The 19,915-nt window shown below is 49.5% G+C and overlaps 1 protein-coding gene across 1 annotated transcript in view; it reads left to right on the top strand.

Annotated features, from left to right (window-relative positions):
* The first annotated feature begins 16,369 nt into the window (after nucleotides 1-16,369).
* COL6A3 (collagen type VI alpha 3 chain) overlaps nucleotides 16,370-19,915 on the top strand; it is a 64,866-nt gene continuing 61,320 nt past the window's right edge. Inside the window, exon 1 of the mRNA XM_019473623.1 lies at nucleotides 16,370-16,558. The gene's annotated coding sequence lies outside the window, so the exon portion shown is untranslated. The remainder of the gene's footprint in view (nucleotides 16,559-19,915) is intronic.

Genomic DNA, 19,915 nt, shown 5'->3' with positions numbered 1-19,915 from the left:
AGAGATGTCTCTGCCTTTACTCCAAGCAGGGGTGTGGAGCAGGAAGGCATGTCTCGGGCTAGAGAAAGTTTGGACAGGCATATGATGGGGCAGATGCAGGCATGGAAATGAAGGTGCAGAGCGCAGGAGATGGGCCCCGAGGCTAGGGACAAGTGGATGGGCAGTGCCTTTGGCTTAGCCCCGTGGCCTGCATCTCCATGGATGTCCAGCCAAAACCCATCCCCTCCATAACCACGTGGCTTTTTTACCACTGTCCATGCTACTTGCTGTGGCTTGGGTTTGGACCAACCAGCACAGAGCCTGAAGAAGCTCCCTGTGATAGTTTGCCCTCAAAGGAGACCTGCTCCATTCTTGCCACCCAGCCCTGGGCACCTCCTGGCCGTGCCTGCCCTGGCAGCCATCCCCATGCTAGTCTTCCTGTGGTCTTAGGCAGCACCCTTCTTTGCTCTCAAGATGGGTGGCTTGGGCACCAGCCATGGGATTTGTTTTGAGCTGCAGCTTGTTTCCAGCCCGCTGACCTGCCCTAGGCTCTATTTTGAAGCTCCAGCTTTCAGGAGGCTCCCTGGTCCCTCCTGAAGCTGTCCCAGTGCTACATTGCCCTCCTTGTTCAAGACATGAGATGCCTTCCAGCTAGAAAAGACAGAGCATGTTGCTTTTCTCCCTGCCAGACGCGTCCCTGGAGGGATGGGGAGGACTGGTGGGAGGCAGCCGGCAGCCTCGGCACTGTGCAAGCATTCCCAGCAAGGTCACCTAAGGAGAGCCTTGCCGGTCGATCTGCTCTCTAATGAGTTTCCACGTGTCTGCCTCTGCCCCGTACCACCAGTGGGCACCATTATTCCCATCCTCTTTTGAACGTGCTGCTGGCTCCCATCGCCTTGCTGTGATGAGGTGGCCACTCGCCAGGGCTTGGAGCAGGCAGGGGGAGGGAAGGCAGAGTTCTTCTTCCAAATACGAACAGGCTGCAGAGGGGGAAGGGTGAGGAAAGAATCCTTCCTGCAATTATCTGGTCCCTGAATCCAGAAAGCTCCTTGCATTACCTTGTCTTGGCACCACTCCCTGGGGAGATGCGGGGAAGACAGGGTGCATCCCAGAGCCCAGGCACCTGCCATCCCTGGGGATATGACAGCCCAGAGGGCTGCTCCCTGCTGATCTAACAAGCGTCTGATGAGCAGGTTCAAGATAGGATCCGGCTCCTGTGCTTCTCATCACCGTTCCTGCTCATCTGCTGCTCCAGGCCACGGAGCCAACATCAGCCCTCGTCCTTTTTCCATCACTCACAGCCTACCCCTGCGGGTGACCATGCTGGGGTGCTGCTCATCTGGGTGGAGCTGGAGCCACTTGTGTCACTGCAGGATGCACACATTATATAATATTACATATATATTTTTTATGTATATATGATGCAGTGGTAGTGCAACCTAGCATCCTTGGAGACTTGCCCGGCCCTGAGGCTCTGCACTGCTGGGCAGGGCTTTTCAGCTGGGGCAGGGATGGCTGTGCCTGAACAGACCTGGCTGGGGCACAGGGAGGCTGCAGGAGGTGGTGGGGGGCAAAGCTGGGCTCTGCCTGCCCCTCCTGTTTCTGTGAGCTCGCACTTGAGATCGCCAGCCTGCTGCAGCGTGGGCTTGGTAGTGGAAATATTGAGGGATGAGGTCCTTCATCTGAGCATCGCCCATGAAGCTCCCAGCTAGCACCTCAGCAGCAGCTTTGCACCGAGGTCCCCCAGCTCTGGTCCTAGCCTATGTCCTCTGTAGCACCTCTGCCATCGCAGCCACGTGGGCAGGGCAAGAGGCCTTTGTCTCTGCCAGATTTTAGGTGCCTCCTAGTCTGTGAAATGCCAGCCACTTCTCCAAAGCCTCTGCAAGCCTCATCACCTCGCCGTACCTAAAAAAGCCCCCAGCAATGCCAGACCTTGGCTCCACAGAGGTAAACGCTGACCTGGCAACTTGCACAGCACCGAGAAGGCGATGGAAGTGAGCTGGCATGAAACTCCCCCAGCAAAGCTCTCTAAACCTCACAAACTACCCGTGACATGCTGGCTCCGTGGGATACAGTTCATCTCGTTTGGCCACCGGAGATGCTCAGATAAGTCATCTGCTTATCAACACCCTCGTGTTGTACCGAGTAATAAATGAACATAAGCTGCTTTTATTTTCCTCCAGCCATTGAGGCAGGCTGAGCGAGCAAGCTGGAGGGGAAACCAGAAGCCTGGCTGTGTTTGTGTGGTTTTGGGTGAGTCATATGAGTCCTATCCCCCCCCTATCTGAGCTGCCAAGCCCACTTCGCCCCTGGAATAACAGCAACGATGAGAGTGGGCTGGCGCAGGAAAGGCATTTGTGGCATGGTTTAAAATTGCAGGCTTTTTTTTTTTTTTTTTTCAAAGAGAGGTGCAAAATTGAAGTGTCTAACTTCTGGTGGCTTGAAGCAGGCATGACTTGCTCAGTCTGGAAAGGGGAGCTGCCACCCAGAAATACTCTGGCTGGAGGGGTAAAGGATGGTCTGCGGGACATGACAGAGTTGGCAGGCTACAGGTCCTCGGATTGACAGGAAAAGGTAAACTTTTTAGCCCATCCCAGCCAGAAAGCATGTTCCACTTCATAAAAGAAAAACAACCTCCCATGCATCTGTAGCTGTGGTTTCCTTCTTTGCTGGCATTTCTGATAACGCTCCAGCCACAGCCAGGCTCACTTTCTTGCAGCTTTTTCCGGTGTAAATCAGATTTCATCCTGGGGTGCACCCAGGGCTGGGGCATTGCGGGTACCCGATGTCAGAAAGGCCCCAATGAACAGCTATGGGAAGGGGAGGTATCCCCACATGGGTGCAGCAGTCAAAATATGACCAGCCCCAAATCCTTTCTTGTTTTGTTAGCTCCCAACAACAACAAAAGCGTCGTGCTGTACATCACCCTGCTCAGCATGTCCTTTCTGGGCACCCAGAAAAACATTGCTTGAGCTAAGAAGGAATAATCCACATGTAGGATTTTTCCAGTTCTGCTGGAGGCTAGAGCTGAAGCCCCCCAGCCGGTTGCTGGTGCAGACCCAGTGCCAAAAGGTGCAGTTGGGGGAGCCCGAGCAGCCTGGGGATGCTCCTCTGGAGAGAGCAGTTTCCTTGTGCCACCTTGTGGAGTCCAGCAAAAAATACAGGCAGCATGCATGGGAAGCCAGCACATGAAAAGGGACTTTTTATATTAAAAAGGGTTGTTGCTTTGCAAAGCAGCTCTCTTTTTGCTGCTCCAAAGCCGAGTGCTCTGATTTCTGATCTGTACATTAACCCTGAGAGAAATCTCCATCCCTAATGTGCATCTTGATGCCTTGCCATTCACTCTCTCCTGGTTGCCAGCCCAGGAGCAAGAATAGCTATCCGTCAAGTATATTAAGCCCCCCATCACCTCAAATGATACCTCAAGGCTGGAGGTATTTGCCTCAGCTCTGGATGCTGAAGCCACCCCCCTTACTCTGTTCAGAGAGAACAAGTCTGGGCCATCACCTAAAGGTGGAAGCATCCAAAGCACCGCTCGAATGAGCTCTGGGCCAGGAACATGGTGTTCATGCCCAAAATCACACACCACCAAACAGCTCTGCCTGTCTTCTTCCTATCAAACAGACCCAGGAACTCTTTTCTAGAGGGCCTCTCTAGTAAACCCCCTTTGCAACCTGAGGCAACCATGATCTCTGGTGACATGTTGCCCAGGAGCAGCTCAGCCAGGGCTCCTGAGCTCGGGCATGTTCTGCATGCTCCACCGCCCTGGCTTGGGGCTGGGCATGGAGACAAAACACTGGGATTTTTGTCTATAACGGAAGACACTGCATATTTCTCCTTCATAAACAAGTTTTTCACAGCTCTCTTGCCAGGTACTGTCAACAGCGAAGTGTCCTCCCCACCCTCCCAAAAGCTTAAACCATGGAAAAGAAACAAACACCATCTCTAACAGTCCCTCTTATTATTTTTTTTCACCTTTGGAAAGCTTTCCCAACCTCTGGGGAGGGCTTACAATTGCCCTTTTCTCCTCCCTGTTCCTTCTCCTGGTAGAGAAGGAAAATCCCAACTGCTATCCCATGACTGGTGAAGTCCGACCAGGGTTGGCCTCTTATGGGGGGAAAAAAACCAAATCTCCTCCTCTCTCTTCCTGGTATTCCTCATCCTACTTGAATACAGGCCAAATTGGCATTTCCCTGAAGAGCTTCAGGTCATTTATGGAAAAATCACTCCTGCTGTTAAATACCAAAGAAGATTTGACCCTTGTTTTCTGTACATCTAGAACTCCCTGCAGCATCTTCCTTTAAATACCACCCCTCTCCTAGTTAAAAAACCTCACGGCCAACTCTGACTTCGTTGTGATGCCTATGGGCCACCAGTTTGTGATGTGAAAGTACTCGTTTTTGGGGGAAAATGAGTGTTTTCCACTTCTCTTTGTGCCATTGACCTCTTTGATCTTGTCCTTCGGACCGAGAGCCCTGGGGGACTGAAGTAATTTCCCACCCTGTGTTTGTACAGCACCTTGCACAGCCTTGACCCAAAACAGTGCTCCTGGGCTCCACCAAAGCACAGCTGGAGGAAACCACTGCCTCCGAGGCACTCCTCGATACAGGACCTCGTATCTCTATAGCCATATAGGTCAGCTTAAAGCCACACAATGCAAAGGCAATTTACCTGTGATGCCCCAAGCCCCCAAAACATCACAAGAGTCAGCAACCCTTGGGAGATGTTGGACACAGAGGTGATCCCTGAACATCCTCTGAGCCTGTTCCCTTTTGTGGGGGGTTTATCCAGCTGCCAGGATGATGCCGTAGGTGCAGGGAGAGCATCCCACCCACCAGGTATCCAGTTACTGCATCATCTCGCTGGAAACAGTCCTCCTGCTGTTAAGGCATCGGACAGATCGGGCCTTCCAGGGAAACGAAGTGTCAGCACCCTGCAGACATCCCCACTGCCTGCTCTGAGACACAAGTCTTGGTGGGGGATCATTTCACGTACAATGGCTTTTCATTCAGCCTGCGAGTGTCTAATTTGATCCAGGGACTCGCAGAGCGGAGAGCTGGCGAAACTAGATGACCAGATGTTTTCTGAGGAGGCTTGCACTCCTCTGTGGCACAGTGAGAAGGATGTTAGTGGCAGCCTGCTCGAGAATATAGATCAACGGAGAAATTAGTGAGAACATGCTGCTGTCAACACGAGCGACGTACATGCTGTACTCTGTACATCACTGCACGTTCCTGCTCCACCAAAGCCTCCCTGCTGCAGAGCAGAGGAGGAGGTCAAATTACTGAACCAGTGCTTCAGATCCACAAAAATCCTTTGGTGTTAGCTCTGCAGCAGGTTGTCCTCTGCCCCAGCACTCTCCCTTGAACTGGGGGCACTGGCTGGTATTTTTATGTCCGTTTGGTGCCAGGTTTTGGAGGTAAAGAGGAAGCGGGATGCTCTGCAAGGCTGTTGTGGCACCCTGGTTCACCATGGCCCAAGGACTGGACCATGAGCTGCCATGCAGCAGTGTCCCCTCCTTGGTCTGGGCATCATGTAAATGCCCTGCCATTGCTCACCTTCTGGCGTGCGTGCACAAACCGGGAGGGGAATGGCAATTTGGAGAAGCTGATGGACAGCCTCGGACCCCAGCGCTGCAGCATAGGCTGTGCTTTTGCAGGGTACAGCCTTTACCGTTGTGCTTGAGCCACCAACGTGCATGCCCTGTACTGGAGGAATCTCTGGCAAAAGACGGGTTATAAGCTGTGGTCTAATAATACATTAACCCCCAGGAAGGTGCTGGCATGGCCACCCATCACTAGGTCAATCCTTACATCGTTAGCACCCAAAATGCTCTTGTCGCCAGAGAAGGTGCCCTCACTGAGGCAGAAGGTTAGGGGCAGCCTGGTGGAGGTCATGCTGAGACCAGCATGAGGAGCTGGAGCACAGGGGGAGGGTATGGGGAAATTTAACCCCCTGCCTTGTCAGCCCGTCGGCAGGGTGCTCATCTGACCTCCTCCCAGAGATAGCTGCAAGTTGCTTTTGTCTTCATGTTTGTGCTCAATGTGATTTTGGACGTACAGGTTAGGAAAGGCCTCACACTAAGGCTTAAGCCCCAGCCTGCCAGCAGCATTTCATTCGCAGCGGATAATGCTTCCCTTACAGGTAAAAAAGGACCGCAAACACCATATATATAGCACAATTATTTTCTGGTTGGCGATAACTTCACCTCTAATCAGCACAGCAAGAGAGGTTTGGGATAGGCACTCAAAATAAGCACCTTGAGTGATTAGCAAAGGTGGTCCTGCTGTGAGGCTTCCTCAAAGCCAGATGTAAGGATGAGCTCTGCTTCATCTCCAAAGCCATTTCTGGGGGGACAGGCTGGAAGATGAGGTTAGCCAGAAGACTGGGTCACAGCCATGGTGCTGTAGGTGTGCTGGCAGGTTTCACCACAGCAAGAGATGGAGAGTGCTTCTTGGAGTAGGGGCAAGTACGTGCTGCTGTAAGAGGCGATTTCCTCTTTCATTTCCGTGTTTTCATCCCAGGTAGGAAAATGCATCTCAGGAGGCTTGCGTTTGAGGGCAATGAACTAATTTACCTTTTACCTTCATGTCTGACTCACGTTAGGAGTGATTTTGGGACAGCTGGCAACCTAACAGCATTTCACTTTCCTGGGAGGACTGACCAAAACAGTAACTCACCAGACACCTGTCCTCATCGCCAGAAGCTCTACCTTTCCTTTGCAAATGAAGCAAAAGCTGGGGAGGTCCATCTCCCTGCAGTGCCTGCCTCCCTGCCAAAGCTGCTCCTGCACTGACAATAGGGAGCGAGAGAAAACTCATCCTCCATGCAAGATGCTGCTGGCACGAGACCCTGCAAAACAAAAACACATGTCAACGGCGGCCAGGCTGGATGTGAGTCTTTCTAATTCAAGAACAATAAGTTCGATGGATTGAGGAATCAAAGCTGCCAGTGCCAGAGGACAAAAAAGTCTTCAAAAGTATTAGATTGCTCCAAAGGCGGGGGGGAAGCCTAACGCAGATTAACTGTGATTTGGGGAGAGGAAACAAAATAAAGAAAGGCTGGTGTTTGTGGATAGTGCTCGTTGGCCACTTGGCATCTGTCTCCTCTCTATTTGGAGGACCAGAGACCCCTGACTGTTAGATAAAGCAGGAAAAAACACACACAGAGTAAAGCAATAAGAGCCAAGCGTTGGGACCCATCCCCAAAGAGGAAGAGGAGCATGTTGGTACGCAACCTCCAGTCTCACAAGTGCAGATGCACACTGGTGCATCCCATGGAGGTAAGGCTGGGCTTTGAGCAGGACCATCAGTTGCCTGAGATACAGGACCTTGCCCTGGCACGCAGCTGCCTTGCTGGGCAGCAGCACTCTGTCAAAGCTGCTGGGCTGCAGTTTTTTGCATCTTTACAAAGCCCAGAAATGGTCTGAAGTAGTGGGGTTTTGTGCCCAGCAAGCCTCTGCTGATCCAGCATTTACCAGAAGGTTTGGTGGAGAATGAGTGTTTAAGATGGAGAACGTTTGCTAACCCACCTCATTTATCAGACTGGAAAAGCAGAGTTTTGACTGCTCCATCTTTTTACTGAAATGATTCATTACCTGGAGGAAGGTGGACAGCCCCCAGCATGTTTGCCTTCAATCCAGCTCCAAATCATCCCCACTTTGGAAATTCACAATAAAACCATCTCACCCTGCAGATAGCCTGAGGTTGGGACAGGATGATGGAGGCTACATATATTTGGAGGGGATTGAATTAGACATGCTTCAGCTGTACTTGCTCGCAAGAGGATAAAGCGCTCCCTGTGAAAGCTGATCAGGCTTGATACGCTTAAAAACTCCAGCATCTAAGCTTTGGAGAGCAGGTTCAGATGAAAGGATGAGCGCTGGGCTGGACTCTGCCATTGCCGGGGGAAAGCTCACCTTTGCGGGCAAACCCTTGGGATGATGGCACAGAGTGTCCGTTGGCAGCTGGTTTGGGAGCGACAAATTAGGAGAGCGCATCATCTCCCATGGACTCGCCCTCTCCACGTGCCTCCTCCCTAGGAGTGGCGATGTACCATCCCAGAGGGAAGGGGCCAGCATGCATGGCCACGTTATTCATGGACCACAGGGAGCTAGAACAACTCCATCAGGCTTTGCTGGCACTCAAGCTTGCTCCTCCTGAGTTTTACTCACATAGATGCTCGGTCCCATAAAGATCAGCCCCGTTCCAGCTTACTTGTAGTTGACAGGTGACTTGCTGCTAGGTAGCGCAGGGATTTTTTAGGGACAAGCGTCCTGTTGTTCTGCCTTGGAGAAATGATGCAATTTTCACGTGTCCCTGCTGCAGAATGAATGAATGAGACATTTGATGGACGACACATTAGTAAGGCTGGCAAGCCTGCTGGCTCTGGGTTTTATAAGGAGCGCTGAAGGCTTTTTTTCCACTTGTTTCTGCCATGAGCAGTTAGAAAGGGTGATAAACAGCAACAGTAACCATGCAAAGCCGTCCCCACCTCTTCCTGCCTCGCGACAGGTTGATCTTTCATGTCCAGGGACATCCCTAGCCCAGGGGCTGCGGCAGGGCCCCAGCACCACAGGAGCTGCAGGTGCCTGCGGAAAGAGGCAGTTGCCCAAAGGGATGCCTAAGTTTGCAGGGAGGGGGGAAAGGTTCATTGCCACAGAGGTTGCCCAGTAATCGGGAGATGTTTCCATAACCTCCTGAGCCTCTGCAGCCAATATTTGCTCCCCAAAACTGAGGTACAGGACGAAAAGACTCAACTTCTCCTTTGGCTCTGTAAAACCACGCTGGTTTCCTCAGAGAGGCAGTTGCCCAAAGGGATGCCTAAGTTTGCAGGGAGGGGGGAAAGGTTCATTGCCACAGAGGTTGCCCAGTAATCGGGAGATGTTTCCATAACCTCCTGAGCCTCTGCAGCCAATATTTGCTCCCCAAAACTGAGGTACAGGACGAAAAGACTCAACTTCTCCTTTGGCTCTGTAAAACCACGCTGGTTTCCTCAGAAAAAAAAAAAAAAAAAAAACAAAAAAAAAAACAAATCCACTTGCCAAACTTACAAACTTCAGCAAAACAGCATTCTTTTCCCCAGGCAAATAATTGAAATGGTTGTAAAGTGTTCTAGGTCCCTTTCCTGGAAAAAAAAAAAAAAAAAAAAGTCAACAAACAACAAATCCACTTGCCAAACTTACAAACTTCAGCAAAACAGCATTCTTTTCCCCAGGCAAATAATTTGTTAAAGCTTTTTTTTTTTTTTAAAACACATTGTACACAGATTTTAAGTGGGAGCTTATATCTGTCATTTGTACAGCTTTGTATCAGGTGAGTTTTGGTTTTTTCCACCCCTGTGACACCTTTATTTGGTATTGAAGTTAATTCCACTTACTTACTAGTTTGCATTTGATTGTGTGTGAATAACCTGGCAGTGCTGAGGAACTGATATTTGCTTAAAGAAAAACTATCCAATTAAAGGTTGAGGTCGTGTCTGCGTCTCTGAGGCAGCTCATGCAGAAAAATACATTGCTCTAGAAATCATCCAGACCAGCCAGAAATGCACCCATACTTTGAGTGAGTTTTTAGATGAATTTGGGCAAAAAACTCGGCTTTTTAGCTCCTAAAGGAGCTCCAGCCATTTACAGGGGAAAACTCAGCATCTCCCAAATGACGCCTCATCAGCTCTACCCAAAGCAGTGAACGGCACAGTGGAAACAACACAGTTTTACCTCCTTTTTAGAAACTCAGCATCTCCAGATGCCTCAGACACAAACATCTCAAGCACAAGTTGTTCCATATGCTCAGTGCAAATCACAGACAAGCCCCTGAGGAATAGATACATACCGACCGCATACATGCTCTTTCCTGTTTTTTTTTTTAATGCTAACTCCAAACAAAACAGCTATGATGTGGAGACGCTGTTTATATCAGCTCCCCATCAAGCGACGGGATGTTTATAAGGGAGGGAGCAAGATTATGTAGCCTGGACCCCTATGCCCACCCAGCGGGACTCCCTGGCACAAGGAGCCCCGTGTCACCCAGCTGGGGACAGCAAGGACCCCCTCATGCAGGAGAAGATGAGAAACAAGTGCATCCCACCCTGGGGTACCTTTAGCAACAGCAATGCCAGGATGCAATGCAACATGAGGATGCTCAGTAACTAACGCTACTTTTTGTTATCACCAAGGAATATGGTGTCACCCTCTGTGTTGCAGCAGATCCGTGATGTCCTTGGGAGCAGCAGCCACCTCTGCCCATCACAACCCTCCCCAGGCAGGGGAGCATGCTGCTGTGGGAGGCAAGGCTTTGCTGCCAGCACCCCGCCAGCTCCTGCAGTTGCTTACACCCTCAGGAAAGAAAATACCAGTCCTATATTAAGGCCCAAGAGACCGGAGAGGGACTATCAGGTGTGGGATGAAGCTGAAGGAATTAAGCCCAGGGAGGAAACCAAGAAGCTACATGATGTGAGAGATGGAGAGAGGAGTGGGGATTCAACCCTGCTCAAATCCATGCGATCGCCTTGAGCAAGATGTGGGTTTTTTCCCAGCTCTTTTCAATTCAGGGGAGTGGCCCAATTTTCACAGCTGAATTAAACCTGTTCAACTTAGCATTGGCTCCAAAGGTTAAGAAGAAGCAGTGTTTCTGGCAGATGACCTGGCAGGAAAACACGGTGAGGGCTGATTAAGAACCTGGTGCCCCAGGGGAGAAGCAGCAGCCCTGGCAAGGTTGGGGTGCGGGTCATGATCCCCATGGGGTGTTTCAGACTCCAGCATTGCTGCTCCACTGGCTTTGTTCTCACCCTACCCGCAAGCAAGAGCTGCTCGTGGAAAATGCCATTTATCATGGAAAAACCCACATGGGCAAGATAAAAATACATATTCTTATTCCTTTAATAGGGAACCCTAACAAGAGCATACCCCCCAGGGACTGGGATGTATGGTACATCAATACAGAGCTTTACATTTCCAGTGCTGTCCTCTCCCTCTTAGCATAACACACAATTTTTTTCTCTTTACTGCTGGTGCACAATGACCACAGGTTTTCAATGAACTGGCTACAGCAAAACCTCAGGTCTTTTCCCGCCTGTATCTTCCCAACTAATATAACACTCATTCATGGGTATGAATAATTCCCTATAATTCCTCTTTGGCTCGTCTGCCATTACGTCATCCTGCCTGCGTGGGCAGCGAGTATTTCTGGCTTTTCCCCGACTCCAGCTCTTTTCAAGCCACCTCACTTCCCTCCCCAGTAATTAGTAACGGTTTTTTTCCATCACAAAATGGGAAGTTTCATTGAACCGTTGAAATTCAGCCCATTTCAAACAGATTTTTATGCAGCACAAGACTTTGAAGTTGCCACAGGACGTGGAGGCCAAGACTTTGAAAGATTTTTTGATCCCCTTGTGCAAGGCATCACCTGGAAATATCTAATGCAAGAAAACAGGAGCAACGCAAAGCAATGTCTGGCGACGTCTGTGTTGGCCAAACTGCATCTCATGCATGCTCCCCAAGTTATCTTTTATTCTGAAAAAGAGCTCAGCTAGCATCTTTCCTAGAAGCCGAGCATCACGGTTCACATTACAGTTTACTGACCTACAAGCTGGGCATTGTGTTAGAGGGGAAAATATTCACATTATTTACATATTTGAGAGTAGTTTGTTCTTTGTCATCGTAGACACTGAAAAGCCCTTCCAGCAGGAGGGCTTTCTTCAGGATGCAGTTGGTCAGGGCTCCAAGTTTCTTTGAGTTACAATCTCTCCTATAGGCCACAGATTAAGAGTATATATACACTCAGATAATACATGCAGCCCTGGTGTAGATTTGCTTTTATTGCTTCTTCTGGGGTTAGCCCGTTGCCGTGATTTATTAGCAGTATTAGCCTCAGAAATGTTACAACAAAACAGGCATCCTTTCAAGAAATCACTGATTTATAAGAAGAAAAACGTTTTCTAGCATACGCAGAGATTTTTAAAAGCTTTGCTTTGGGGAAAAAAAGACACACAACACAATGCATTTCAGTAATTCTGATAATAATTTATATTAATAAATAATAATATCAATAAAAATAATTCCTAATAAGCCCTACTAGGTTAAGCTTTTATCGCACCTTTGGTTTTAAATGATAACACTTAAGAAGCGGGAAGAAAGGAAGGAAATGACTTTTCAATTAGCCCTAAACAATTTCTCCTCCCAGGAGGGTTTTTCCTCCAGTCGCATGGGAGATGCTGAAATTTTTCGTTTCCTTCTTAAGGTTTTTCCTGCTGTTGCCTTTCAAAATTGTAGGAACCAAGACCAAAAGACTCCATCCTGCGCCTGACACCACACAACAGCTCTTTCTCCTATAGCAGTCACACTGATCACCACTTTTTGCCCTTCACATAGCTAGGGAGGCAAACCCCGCTGTCTTACGGATAAGGAGCTGAGGCAGAACAGACAAATTACCTGTAATCGAACAGCTGGTGGCAGAGAGATCCCAAGATTACAGTTCCCCCAGCACTACCCCAAAGAGCCCTGGGAATGCACTAATATCCACCCCACCGACCTGTGCTGGGGCACAAACCTCCCTCCCCTGGTGCCAATTAGGAGATGTGCCCTTGATTGCGATTAAGCCCAGGTTGCTGGGATGCTCATAGCATCCCCAAGGCTTTCCCAAGCCCCCTCCTAGTGCAGCCTGTCCTGAACCCGCTTATCACAACTTCATCCCTGAAGATGGGAGGGAGATTTTGCTGGTGTTTTAATTTCTTCACCAGGGCTGCGGGATGGGAATGGCAGAGCCAGATGGCTCTTCTCTTGCCTTAATTCCCACCCTGACCTGCCCACCTCACTTTCTCCCCACCCTCTCTGCATGCTCTAGAGATGCTCCTGCACTTTCCTCCTGCCTGTCTCAGTCGAGGGTGGTATCAAACGTGGCACAAATACATCGGGAGACATTTGCGTAGAGGCAGACAGACAAACAGAAAATGTAGGAGAAAAGCAGAACCAAGAAAAGCTTCAGAAAATATTTCCTGGACAACTTCCTAACCAGGGTGCTGCTGGTGGGGGAAGTATTTGGACAAAAGCAACGGCAAATCCTTTGGAACTAATGAAAGCCATCTATTGTGAGCAAAATGAAAATGCAATCTGCAACCCTGCCCTTGTTCTAGCAGAGCAGCTCTGCCTTGCTTTGCAAGCAGGAGAAAGAGCTTGTTCTTTGAAATAAGGGTGTGAGGGCCACAGCTGGACCCCACACCTCCAGTCCACTGTGCAGATGCTCAGACTGGTGATGGAAAAATAATGGAGCAACCCTTGGTTTTGGCGGTACCCACCAATTTCAGAGTGAGCAGCGGCCCCATCTTGCAGGAACAGGTTTTATTCAAGGGAAAGAAGGTGACCTTGGGTTTGGTGGATGCCCGAGGAGTCTCTGGAGGAAAAGCCAGCAGATGGTGCTCAAGGATGGAGCCAAGGCAGGATGCTCCTGGGTGTCCCCACGCATACACGACCCAGAGCCGTCGGCCCTGTGCTTGTGTGAATCACATAGGGGAAATCCACAGAGCATTTCTTAAATTGGGGGTAGAAATGGCCCAGCTGAAGCATATCCGCACACAGAAAAGAACTGCAAGATTTCACCACTGCCTGTTTCACTGAAATTTTTTTTTTGAGGGTCCCAAGCTGAGACCCTTATTGTGGGGATGGGAGGACATCAAGGTCCCCTTTGCATTCAGGCAAGGATATAGCACACAAAGCTTTTTTGTCATGGGTGGAAAGAGAATTCCTCAAAACCCTCTTCCTGACTCATAGCATTAATCACATCTAGTTATTAATACACCATGGGGGAAATCTTGCTAAACTTAGTCCCAGCTGTCTCTAGAAATTACCAATGTGATGTGATTCAGTCTTTTACTACTGACCAGAGAGGATAGTTTTGGTGTCTGGGGATGGAAAGAAGTCTGTCCCTGCAGATGTCACCCCTTCCCGGGGTTTCACTCACCCCTGGAATATCACAGCAGCCATGGTGGGGACCTGCCCGGGTTCCCCACTGCTGCCGTGGCAGATGGGGACTGCTTTGCAGGGGGTCGCCAACACAAATATAGAGGGAACTGCTAAAGGAAGGATTGGAAAGGATCATGAGTGGAAGAAAAAAAAAAAACAACCACCCCAAAATGCCATCAGCATCCTGGCTGCCTGCTCTCCCCCTGTGCAACAGTTACAAAGCCCCTTTCTGGAAAGGAAAACCTTTCAGCTTGGTTATTAGAGTCATGAAGGCAGTCAAATGGGAATTTAAGACCTCTCGTAGTCTCATTTAACTATTGGAGCACTTGGTAAAAGTCACTTCAATATTAAACCATATTAAGACAGATTCTGCACTGCAAAAAGAATAAATTCTAACTTCCAAGTTAAATATGTTCTCAGTCAAGCTGTGATAGGCATACAATGCAGGTCATACGCGTTTTGCCAATATTGTTACATTACTTATCTCCTATCTTCTATCTTGGCTGTTTTTCACTACTGTTCTGGGGTGGCTGGAGCTCTCCCATGTTTTATTATTTTGTTTTTGCCAGTCACTTAAAACTGTTTTCCTGCGTTCCTTCATTGCCACGCAGAAAACTCTGGTTTTTTAAGGTTATCTGAACTAATGGCAATACAGATCCCAGTTGCCATTGAGTTGATATGACCAAACCATACTGGTTTCCACTGGTGGTGGCAATCTGGAACCGCTGGACCCCACTCGGTGGATGTAATTCTTGCCGAGTGTGTCGTACAGGTGACAGCAGGGCTGAGGTGCACAGGAAAGGTGATAGCCTGAAAGACCAATGGCAGGAGAAGATGCAGGGCAGCACATCATCTGTGCCTGCCTGTTCTGTAGGAGGCTGGCAACAGGGTGAGAGCGCCCATGGCCACATGCTGCTGCTTTATGGGGTTGGCCTGGTGCCACCGCAGCATCCCCACTTGGGCTTTCCCACCTGACAGCTGAATTAAGAAGGAAGATAATTTGGTTTGGACACTTCTGCCAGCAAAGTGCACCTCCATCGTATGTATTTTATCCTTTAGCAGCTGTCTCTCACCCATCTTGGCCACTGTTACGTGTTTGTCATTGCTTTCTAGTGGACCCCATTTCCTCCATCCCCTGTTCAGCTGCCTGCCAACACCCAGCGAGGAGCTGCAGCTCCCTTTGGCCAGGCATATTTATTATTTGGGAACACCCTGCCTTTGAGCTCCAGCTCACCAGATTTGGGGAGGGGGACATGACACCCTGCTCACTTTTGCGCACACAGCTGGGGATGTTTGCACTGGATCCCTCTGCAACATCGGCACTCAGTCTCTGCAAATGCCAAGCCAAGCACCATTTCTAAAATGAGCTATTGCATCAGTTCAAGGGCTCAGCACTTTCCTGAAGCATTCTAGCTATTTCTTTATGTAGTTCATCTTTCAAACAGCACAAAACCTAGAGCAAACATAATAAATCCCCATTTGAAATGAAGAGAATTTGACTATTTGATGCCAGGGACACCATCTCAGTTCCAGCCTTATATGGAACCAAACAAGGGCAAGAGATAAGAATTACTGTTTCCATACCACCATTTCTTGCAAAACACAACCCAGTCCAGACTGAAATGTTTAACTTTGGCCAGTGACATGCTGTCACTTGAGGCAGAGGAATAAAATTAGCCCCTCAAATATGCCTGAAAGGCTCTGCCTAATAAAAGGTTAAAGGTATTTTTTCACAGCACATAGGTTTTTGAAAAAAAAGTCACCAGTCAGGAACATTCAAACTTTTACTTGAAACTTTCCACTAGGCTATATATACTTTAAAATATTTATCCTTATGCTAAAGGGTTAACTTTTATTTATAAGTTATGCTATAACATAATCCCCCCACTTCTTCCTCCCCATCTGGGCAGGTAAAAAAACATGTTATATGTAAGTAGGAAACTGCATTAAGAACAGATTCTCTCACCCTGTGCACTGATGCTCATAACCGTGCAGGGGGAGAGGCTGAGCTTTCCACAGCCTCAAGCATCTCCGTGCATCAAACGGCACTTCGCTGGAGCCCTGCGTAACTTGGTATGGTCCTTGGCACATCCTGGCTCCTGCAAACATCCAAGTCCAGCCCTTCCCTACTGAAAGGCATAGTTAAATCAGCTCCTGCAACCCTGCAGGACTTTTTTCTTTTCTTTTTTTTTAAAATATATTTCTTCTCACTGGTAACAGGGAGAAGCATTTTGGAGACAGCAAGGCCAGCACAGGAAGGGGAAGCCACACAGCACAGAGGCGTCCCCCGGGGCGGGGGGACCGCGTGTGATGAGCAGCTCTGACCTCAGCCCCGGGAACGCCAGCACCAACCATCTGGATCCCATTTGCGACGCCGGATCGCCCGGCCCCCCAGCACTCCTGCGCCAGCCGCCTCCTCCGGCCTCGCTCAGACCTGCAGCGGCCGTCTCGCAGGGACCAGTGCACCCCCATTTCCCTCGCCCCGCCAGTGCTTGTACCCCACCAAGCAAGGCGAGCGGGGACTGGGAAGGCTGAGCAGCGCCAGCACACCATGAAGCAAGAGTGAGAGGTGCTTTGCAGCGGAAAATCCTGGAATAAGCAACTTTTTTGGGGGTTCGCTCAGGGGTAAGTGTTGCTTTCTGTGTGGGAGCCCTTAGCTTGGGCTCAGCAGCTGCTGAGCTGTGTTTCTCCTCCTCAGTGGGGTGTTAGTCTTTGGGGAGTTTTCATGGAATTTTGGACAAAACCCATCCCATGCACAGAGCGGTGTCCTCAGAGGAAAGCTACCCCCAGGCTTGCATTGTGCTTGGAAAAGCAGAGCGATACAGCCTGTTTGCTCACACCAGGAGCCTCCTCCCTGAGCTGATGCACCGCAGGTGCATGGGGACACTCTTGACCCCACCAGTGCAGGGGAATTAAATTCATTCAAACGCACCAAGTAGAGCATTTCCCCTGCTGCTGCAGGATGGTGCTTGCCTTTGATGCCTTGAAATCACCGCAGCAGCAGCAGCTTGGTGGGGTGGGTGTCCCAAGGAGGGCATGTAGTGGTTTGGGGAGCTGCTTGGGCACAAGGAGGTGGGTGCATGAATGGGACCCTGCAAGGAGTCCAGCTAAGGGGGTGTCTCACTGCCCCTTTCTGCTCCTGAGGCATGCCCCCAGGGCTGGGGGTTGTTTGATAGCAGCCCTCACCGCTCCTGCCTCAAGGCAAGGTAGGATGAACTGGCCAGAGATGCTTGTCAGCCTGTTCACCCCATTCAGGTCCTGCTGCTGGGAATGTCCCTGCTGCTCCAGGGTGGGCCAGCACTGTTGTGGCTCCAGGGACAATCCTCATCCTCTCGTGGTCATCCACAGAGAGGGAAATTGGCCAAACATCGGGTATTTTTCCCCTGCCAAGGACTCTCCAGCCTTGCATGGAGCCACCTCCCCTCTCCACAGCCCCCATCCCTGCTCCCTCCTGCCTTTCCCCACATAGCCCCAGTTGCCCTCGGCTCCCTAGGGCTTTGCACACAGCAATGCTCTTGCTGAGGGGGCGGCTATGACTAATCATAGAGACACCCTGCCACTGTCCCTCTTGGCTCAGCAAAGCCCTCCCTTCCCAACTGGAGTCCGAGGCAAGAAAGGGTTGCAGCCAAATTGGTTTCCTGACTAGGCACAGGGGCCAAAACTGGCTGGAGCAGAGGTGGCCAAAGCCACTCTGGTTCCAGCGGGTGCAATGGGAAACTCTCAGCTCATTTCTGGTTACTGTGATGATTCATGTACGCCCTCAGGGGAGGAATACTGCATTTTTCAAACTTCTGGCTTTACCCCATTACTTATTGGTTTAAAAAAATGAAAAAAATCAGTATTTATGGTTGGATAATTACTGTGCTTATATAGTGCTGTTTCTGGGGCACAGCCACTCAGTTTGGGAGCTTTGTGGAGGCTAGAGAGATGTCTCCAGCTGGAGGCTCTTGCAGGGAGCTGGGGGGACTCCTCCAAGGTCATGTAGTATTGTGGTGGCAGAGCAGAGACCCAACTCTGCATCTCCCCAGCACCATCCCTTGGCTCACCAGTACCAGAGCTCCTGGAAACAGGCTTTCCATCCCAAAACTTATACCCTCATTCCACCTTGGTCTTCGCAGAGAGGTTGACCATGACCAGGGTGCGATGGCATTTTTAAGTCAGGAATGCAGGGCTGCACACTTGCTGCCACCGCATCATCCTTCATTCATTCCCTTCCCATTCTTCAACAGTCTCCCTGGTTCCCTTCCTGGTTTTTCAAACATCTTTACAACTTTCCATTCAAATGCATTAACATTCCCTGATTTCAGGGTGAGCTAAACCAGCCCCTGCTGTATTCCCACATGTCAAGGAGGAAAAAAAAAAATGTTGTTCCTCTCCTAAATTTTGCTACGTGCCTGTCTGGGAACAGGAGGAAAGGGAAGGGGAACATCATATTCCTTCCATCAGTGCAAACTTGGGTAACTGCAGAGTCTTGCCAGCCTTGGACTGTATCATCCCAGCCTGGATGCATTTGATTTGCAAAGGGACGAACCTGCCTCCGCATTGGGCATGCACAGCAGCAGGGCTGGCTGCGGGTGGCATTGCATGCCTGTTCTCCACCGTGAATCGCAGCCAGCCTTACCCCTCCATATGCCTATCACTTTTTCCACCTTTTTAAGTGATCTGTGTTCCACATTAAGGAGCCGATTTGTTTGGGTGGAGAGGCACTGGGAGGCTTAGTTTACTATACATAAAGAGTCATTGATCTTTAAGGGAGTTTCCTCTTTTTTTTTTTAGCAAATGGATGCATTTGATTTGCAAAGGGACGAACCTGCCTCCGCATTGGGCATGCACAGCAGCAGGGCTGGCTGCGGGTGGCATTGCATGCCTGTTCTCCACCGTGAATCGCAGCCAGCCTTACCCCTCCATATGCCTATCACTTTTTCCACCTTTTTAAGTGATCTGTGTTCCACATTAAGGAGCCGATTTGTTTGGGTGGAGAGGCACTGGGAGGCTTAGTTTACTATACATAAAGAGTCATTGATCTTTAAGGGAGTTTCCTCTTTTTTTTTAGCAAATATTCCCTTTCTTATGAACTACTCTATTTTAGTCTCAGTTTTCAGATAAAAAAAAAACCAGATTTTAAGCCAACAGCATGCTTATAAGAACAGAAATGAATATGTGATTCATATTAAATGTTAGCATCCAGGGAACTTGCCTGTGTAGGATGTGTGACATAATTCTGTCGCTTTGCTGAACGCTGGTTTTCAAAAATCAAAGCTCAAGTGGCTTGCAAAAACAGGAAGATTTTCCACCCTTTTAGACTTGTTTGCTTTTAACACTCAGGTCTACCTTTGTAGGAAGAAATGTTTTCAGGAGCAGCCCTCAACCCAACAACCCTCACCTTCCCAGTGCCATCAATGCCAGATGGCAGCAATGTTTATGGAAACACTTCAAAAGAGCTGGTGCAAATTGAAAGGGCTCCACTCGACTCCTTGGATCCATGAATAAATTCAGAGTCTGTTCCATACAGGTCATCCCAAGTCTCTAGAAATAGCCTTGCTTCTCTGGAGGCTGTGTGGCCAGGTGATATTTGGTGCCGTATGATGAAGAGGTAGCCAGGTGCCTAGAGGCTTGGGAGGCTTATGTCCCTTTTCAAAGGTGACTGAGTTATTTCACAGGGAAAAAATCATGGCATTTAGCCTCCTAGGTGTCCAAATCACTGCTAGGAGTGGCTTTTGGCTAATGTTTTCCCCAGCTCAGAGCTCTTAACAGTGCAGAGAAATTTAAGGGGAGATTCATACAACAGAGAGGAGCATGCATCACCTCCAGAGGGCAATCTGTGCTATCATGGCTCCATATCAGGATTTCAGGAGCTGTTTTTCCTCCCTGCTTGCTCCACAGCTACAATGGGATGTACATCCCACTACTGGGACTGCAAATAGTTGTTCTGAGTGGCCAGTGTCCACTTTCAAGCCACTGGCAAAGCTTACAGCAGCCTCA

The sequence above is a fragment of the Aptenodytes forsteri genome, unplaced genomic scaffold (genome assembly GCF_000699145.1).
Source record: "Aptenodytes forsteri isolate BGI_AS27 unplaced genomic scaffold, ASM69914v1 Scaffold264, whole genome shotgun sequence".
Lineage (NCBI taxonomy): Eukaryota > Metazoa > Chordata > Aves > Sphenisciformes > Spheniscidae > Aptenodytes > Aptenodytes forsteri.
The sequence above is the reverse complement of the archived record's forward strand: the minus strand, read 5'-3'. Positions and strand labels throughout refer to the sequence as shown.